We start from the raw sequence: 7,444 nt of genomic DNA on the forward strand, positions 1-7,444 counted from the left end.
ATTTAAAGAAAATAGTACCATTCAGTGAATAAGGAACAAGAAGAAGAAATTCAGGTTTCATTCTCAGCTTTTCAGAGACTAAGAAAATCACTTCTTCCTGTACAGCTTCCATATCTACAAAATGAAGGCAAAATTTACTAATTTGCTAAAATGCTAAAGAAACTGTACATGGAACATTTTGACTTATGAACTGAAAGTTTTTGACATAGGTATTGTACAGATATGCTGAAATTCTGCAAAAATTCAAAATCTTGACAGTATGTTGAGCAGCATGGTATATTTATCACATTCTATATGTGTTAGCAACACATATATTGAGCTCCATCTCATCACATTTAGGAAAACCCCACGGAAATAAGGAGGGGAGCTGCATAAGTATGCAGAGCCACAGAAGATTGCCCTGCAGTCAGACAGATAGAGTTGACACAAAGCAAACCTAGTCTTTACTATCTTCAGCCATGCTTTAGACAGTCAGAGACACCCCAGTCATTGGAGAATGAAGCAGTGAGATGAAAGAGCTAAGTACCGAAGAAAAAGGCTGTAAAGTCTACAAAACAAAATGGGCATTTACTTTAGCATCAGAACATAAATAAGTAGTAATGTTTTAATAAATGATGTAGGTGTAGGGAGCCTCAGCAAGCAGCTCAGCAGCTCCATGTAATACCAGTACTGAGGTCTTCAGAGAGACTTGTCTACATGTTCTTACAGCACTGTGAAATGCAATTCACAATCCCTTTTGACAGCCTCAATTTAGACATACCCACCTTTACAGTAGGGACTGTACGCTACAAATAACTGTCACAACTTATTGAAGAGACCTCCTAGGAGAAACACAGAAGATATGCAAAAGAAATGAAGAACAAAGGTTTGCCCTAAAAAATGAAACTCATTACTAACTTTTCTAAAAGCAAGACACTATCTTTCAATGGACCTCAGTGGAAAGTCTCATTAACTCAGAAACTTGTCACTCAGAAATATTTCTACTGTTATTAATAATGAAAAAACACATTCAAAAAACACTATAAAGCCACAGTCCTGTAGCAAACCATTAACCAAGTATTAATTAACATAGTGAAAACCATAAATTTACATTTCAAGAAAGAATAAATATAAACTGATAGATAGTATCAGATTTTACAATGAAAGCAGGAATATTCCTACTGTTATCTATTAATCCAGAAGTTATTTCCCAGCTCTTACAGTTGTGCAGAAAAGGATGCTGCTTCTTCTCTGTAGATCTAAGACACCTTGGATATCACTGGAGTTGGAGCTACAGACCTTCACACTGATGAGCGTAGAAGCATAGAAGAGAGCCAGCACTCTTGTTTACTAGAACAGTTCTTACCAATTCTTACTATTTTCTCTATTTGAATAACTGTCCATAGGGCTCTTTATCTGCTTCACAATCTGCCCAGAATATCTTTCTCCTCCAGCGAGCTGACACCTGCTCTTCATTCTAACTGCAGGATAGATGCAGCAGTTCTTAATTTCTAATTCAATGTTAAAATAGTTGAACTTTTCTCAATTAGGCTGGGAAAGGAGAAACACAAGAAAGGAGAATATTTTCTCTACCAAGTATTATCAAGATGTCTAGATAACAGAATACCTTATCAGAAAAATACTATGAAGTAAGTAAAATTACATTAGAACCAAAGAGAATAGAAACAGGAATGGATTGGTCCTCCCATTTTCTAGAGGATAGATGAAGAACACAATTCAAGCCTTTCCACTCTTGGAACTAGCAGACATAGCTAGAACACATGGAAAAGGGAATTGGATAGAGGGGTAAGTAGGAAATATCTCTGCAGCTCAGTGCACTGGGAGCAGTGCAGTCCTGTTTTCCGGGGCACACTTATGCATCTTCAAGAAGAGTTCAGCTCCAACTTCTCCATACTCCGCATTTGGTGGTTGCAGAGAGTCCTCTCTTCTTCAAGCTTAACAAGTCCAGCTCCCTCAGCTTCTCCTTTCACATCACTCAGGAAGCCTGAGGCTTGCTTGGGACTGCCAAACTCACTATGACTCTTAAATTCCTTCCTGCACTGTGAACTCCAGTGATGGACACAATAGTCCAGATGTGATCTCAAATGACAGCCAGAGGGTAAGAATCACTATCCACAATCTGATGGCTATGCTCTTGCCAACACAGCCCAGCATACAAACAGCCCTCTTTGTTGTAAGGGCACACTGCAATCTTTGACCTGTCTTCAACCAGAAGCACAAGGCCTTTTCTGCAAAGCTGATTTCCAGCAAGTCTGTGGGATCTCAGCACCTCAGGACTGAGGTGCCGAGTCACCGAGACCACCCTTGGGGGGCTCAGGAGTCCTGGAATGTTGCCAGAAGTGTCTGGTGGCTGGACTTTGATCCTACACAGGAGACAACACCTGTATGAGGATAGGAGGATTTCACCGGGGTGAATGGTGAAGGGATTAGTTAATTAGAGGGTGAGACACAGGGTTTAGGATTTCTGTACAGGGGGGTTTAGAGAAGTAAGATGGAGGAATTGGGGCGTGTCCTGTCCTTCTTCTTCTTCTTCTTCTCCTCCATCTTCTGTGGTGATGGTGGCACTTTGGGATTGGTCATTACTAAAAGTGCACCGGGCAATAAGGGTAAAAGGTATTGGGGAAAAATGATAAATATTGTATACGCAACTTTGGGTATAAAGATAGGTGACCGCCCCGGAGGGGGGACAGTGTGCTCATGGCTGGCTGCTGAGCAGACCTCTGTCGGGCCGAAAGAAAATCTTTTAGATAAACAATTAATAAACACAGAGACCGAAAAAAGAACTGAAGCCTCTTCTCGTCCTTTGATACGCGGGCTGCCCCAAGGCCACTCCGGGCCTTTCCAGGCCCTCCAAACAGCCAAAAACCGGACACAAGTCAGAGCCCACACAGTCCTGCCGTGTGAGTTTATTTCATCCTAAACACGGAATTCTGCATTTGCCTCGCTTCATAAGGTTCCTATCAGCTCACTTGTCCATCCTGAGTAGGTCCCACTCAAAGGCAGCCCAGCCCTCCAGTGTACTGACTGCCCCAACAAAGTTGGTGTCATCCATGGACTTGCTAAGAATGCAACAAATCCATCTGCTAAATTAACAGTGAAACAGAGAAATCTAAAAAGCACTATAATCTAGAATGGCCATCTCCACCCTATTGCAGAAGAAGGAACACACAATGGCATTTTTAACAGAATAAGAGTCTATCAGTCCCAAGTATTTGCTGCATCCCTATAAAACAGCCTACTAGTTCTATATACCAAACTTGACAGAAGGACTGACTTCACATGGATATCTTCTACATAGCCATGTAAAGTGAAGTCAGAGATGGTTTAAGATAATATGATGGATTGTAAACAACTGCAGTCCAGGAGCTGAGGGGATAAGTTTGCTTCCACCAATTTACTGATCAAAACTGCTTAAAATTGCCAGAGCTTATTTGCCAATACCTCAAGAAAAAAAACTACCAACAAGCTGTTCCTGCAAGAAGCATCTTTCAATGTGAATATCCATCTGGCAAAACACATTGCTGTTAATGTTCAGGAGAGTTTGTTAGAATTTCTTACAGATCCTAACCCTCTTTGACTGTCTTTGACTTTTGATTTACCTCAATAAGAGAATAACAAGGTATTTTTGCCCTTAATAGGAACTGAACTGAATCTGAATCCTGAATTTCTCTTTTAGAAAATGATATGGCCTTAAGAAGTGGAAAGATTTAAAGATGTTATGCCTCCAAGAACTCTATGTTCATACTGAGACAAGAAACATCAGTGAGCCACACAAAATAGATTTTAATGCCAAATCAATCTCACCAAGAGTGATGCAAAGAGAGTTGCATGACCAATGCATTTTCTTTGGAATTATTCCAACAGAGGAAACAAGAGGAAAGTGAAAAAGCCAATTTCTACCCACAAGATTTTTCCAGCCATCTCCTACAAGATATTTCTCTACATAGAAACAAATCCAGCCTACGGCACTACAACAAGCGACAGTCAACTGGAATTGCAGAGGGGGGCTGTTTTTAAAATGCCAAAGATGAGCTATCAAGCCTAGTAGCTAGAGATTGACTGAAGAAAAATGTCCACGTTTCTGATCAATACTGCTTGCAAATTCTGTGTTTGATTGACAAGAAGAAGGGGAAGGCAAGGGAGGACAGCCCATGGTCTCAAGTTCCCGAGGGAGGGGAACAACAGCTTAGTTACACATCTGTAATCAGTCACTGTGGGGAGAGAGGGTGAAGGCCGTGGTATCCAGCTTGCCTGCCTTCCAGCACACAATAGCTGTCTCAGTTTGAAGGCTATTTGTCTGGGGACCCCACAGTCAACAGCAAGACCTGGCTTCTCTGATCCATTCTCTGCCCATGACTAAAAGAAGCTCTTGCTCTGTCCTACCTTTGGAAAGGATCCACATTTCTCCCCTGGCTTTGTATTATGCCTTTAGTGCCTAACTGAAATACTTTAGGCATAGGATTAAAGATAACAGACACAAATAATTTTCTCTTTGCTGCTTCTGCTGGAAAATCTATATTGGGCACCTGAGTGGGGAGAAAAAGGCAATAGGACAAAGAGATTACAGTAATATGATCAAGAAACAAAAGGATCACCAAATACCAGATAGATGTTTAAAATCCAAAACCCTGAATGGACCTGGAGGCAAGCCACCAGTCCCTCCAAGAGAGTGGTGGTGAGTCACCAAAAGGCTTATATTCCTTCTGCCTACATTCTACGTGCATCTCCTTTTCCTAATTTCTGGCTAAATATCTTCTGCTGCCTGTAATGAGTACAGTTTCTGTTCCTGTGAAGCACAAACACTTCTTAGACTAGGCTATCAGCAACCCCTAACAGGCAGATATCTCAGCGTCTGGAAGACTGTGCTTTTAAAGATCTGACAAGGAATAATATCTGAACTTAGGTGGTAATTAAACTGTCTGAGCAATGCTAAGAACAGATACATTATCTTTTAATATCAGAAATGAAGCACTATTAGAGAACACAAAAGCACCTCTCCACACAGGAAATATACAAAATGGATCCTTCTCTTGCTGCTGGGAGCTCCAGAGATATTCACATGTTTGATCACATATTTGACATCACACTATTGCTCCTACTGACTACTGCCAGCTTTCCTGGGCAATCATGCTTGTATAAATTCAAATCTCTCATGCAACTTTAAATGACTTTCTGAAAAAAATACTGCTATTGGCCATTTGTTATATAATGATTCATGGTAATATTTTCTGAATGCTACATTGAGTGTCTAGTCTGGGGAGATGGTAGGGAAGAAAAACCAAGAGACTTAAAACTGCACTAAGTAGAATACTGTGCTAATTGGGGGGTGGGGGTGGGGGAAGGGAGAAAAAGGGCAAAAGCAGAGGAAAAAGAAGCTCAAAAGAAGTCCCAAGAAATCCACCAAATTAAGAAGTTACATTTTATATTCTGTGTTTTAAGAGATTACAGGGTTACAGGTTACAACAAAGAATCAAAATCATCTGTAGAACCATCATTTTCTGTCCCATGCAGTATTTTCATGATTAGTGAACATAAAACATTTAAGACAGAAATTTAGAAAGCTATACAAGAAATACAAATATATTTGAGAGGAACAGAGACCAAATAATTAGACTCTTTGAAATACCCAGTAACGTCATAAAAGTAGACGGATACTGTAAATGCTAGCTCTGTAACTGATGCTCAAAATGTTTCAATGTCTGATATTACACTATTTGTATATTTTCTTGCTGCCAATTTAATTCTCAACTGTATGTGAATCAGAGATCACACCTCCATATCTGCTGAGGCAAGGAGCTTTGGAGTACATTTGTGGTACTTTTCCAGATCTCTCATAAATCTTTTTAAATCAACCTAAGGCTTTCTAGAAATCATTATTTCCCAAATTTTTCCCCGACTTCATTGTACAGTACAAATAACACACCATCATGGGAAACAGACAAAATGGATACTCTTTTCTTCCTGCTGGGAGCCTAGGATACAGGCACACTTTTGGCTGTGCATTCAGCATGTGCACAGCCACTTCTACTGACAAACTCAATGATCCTATATGTTCCACAGCTATTGGTTTTTCTTTAGATCACTTACCAACAAAATAATTGCACATATTGGAAGCATCTTCATGCCAACAAAATTAATTCTGATTCATATAAAAATACACTGACAGAAAATATCTAAGTATTCTGATACATTAACTATGGCCAGAGTAAAATCTAGACAACTGCCAGAGAAGATCACCTTCTGCTGCCCACCTTTCTAACTGAATAATTAGCTCAAAAGTGGTAGACAACCATAGCTCAAACCCTAATGATGCCTGGTTTGTATCTTACAGCATATTCTGTTTCCTCTATAAAACAAAGCCAGACCCAAAATCTCTGTAAGAACTGTCAGAAGCTGAATATGAAATAGCACATGGGCAGTAAAGTATACAAATTAGAATGCACCAAACCCAATACTCTTTGGGTCAAATTACAACCACTTCAAGGATGACTAGCAGGTTAGATGATCACAACATTTCCTTCAGCTTTGAGTCTATGAATTTTTGCCTATTCCTGCCTATTTCTATAAACATACCATGATCTTAAGTTACAAGTAGCACACACTATTTTCCCCCATCTGCCCTCCTACACAGGAGACACAGCAATCTAGGAGCAAAGGAGACTGCCACCAGCAGAATTCCTACATCATTTACTGCAAAAACTAAAAGCACTCATTCAAGTTAAAAAAAAATTTTTTTAAAGTGTTGCTGATAATTCACAGCCCTGTCCCTACCTCTCAGGGGCAATCTTCCACCCAACACTTTTCCTTTCATCTGGAAATTTTTATAGACAAAACCAAAATCCTAATTTTTCTTTTGAAGTTCTACCTTCTGTTCTACCACCAGTCTCTGCTACTTATGGATATCATTACCCATGGTTGAGTTCCTTCACTGGGAATTGGTTCTTACTCCTTTTTCTTTTTCCCTACAGCAGCACCTAAGAGCTACATATTTTAATTCTCAAAAACAGCACACATATACAAATGATACAATAGGAAACAGGAGATTAAAACACTCATTTTTTGAAGTTGGTATCTCCCATTTTAGCCTGACACCTTCAGTGGGGCTAAGAATTATGCCTCTATCTGTATTGTATCAGTTAAGAGGAAAACAGTTTTAATTAAGATGTTTGGCTACCATCATAATGCACCTATTTTATATAGGATTAAGCCTGGAATTAGTGAGAACTATAACAACTGGAACTATTATTCTGAAATGTCCTAATAACTTTCCAGATGCCACTTGTTATCAGATCCTGTTCAGTGGAACTTAATATTGTAAGCATCTCCCAGAGAAAGAACAGAGGTCACTGACTGATGCCTGTTTCATCAAGGGTGTTGAAAGCCTTTGGTACCTTCTGTTATTCAAGAAATGATCTCTTCTTCTTTTGCTATAGGAAGTCAATAC

At 39.6% G+C, this 7,444-nt stretch overlaps 1 protein-coding gene across 1 annotated transcript in view; it reads right to left on the reverse strand.

Moving 5' to 3' along the window:
* Window positions 1–7,444, reverse strand: part of ZNF407 (zinc finger protein 407) — a 336,446-nt gene that overhangs the window by 268,655 nt on the left and 60,347 nt on the right. The window lies entirely within an intron of this gene.

Source organism: Zonotrichia albicollis, chromosome 1 (genome assembly GCF_047830755.1).
Source record: "Zonotrichia albicollis isolate bZonAlb1 chromosome 1, bZonAlb1.hap1, whole genome shotgun sequence".
Taxonomy (NCBI): Eukaryota; Metazoa; Chordata; class Aves; order Passeriformes; family Passerellidae; genus Zonotrichia; species Zonotrichia albicollis.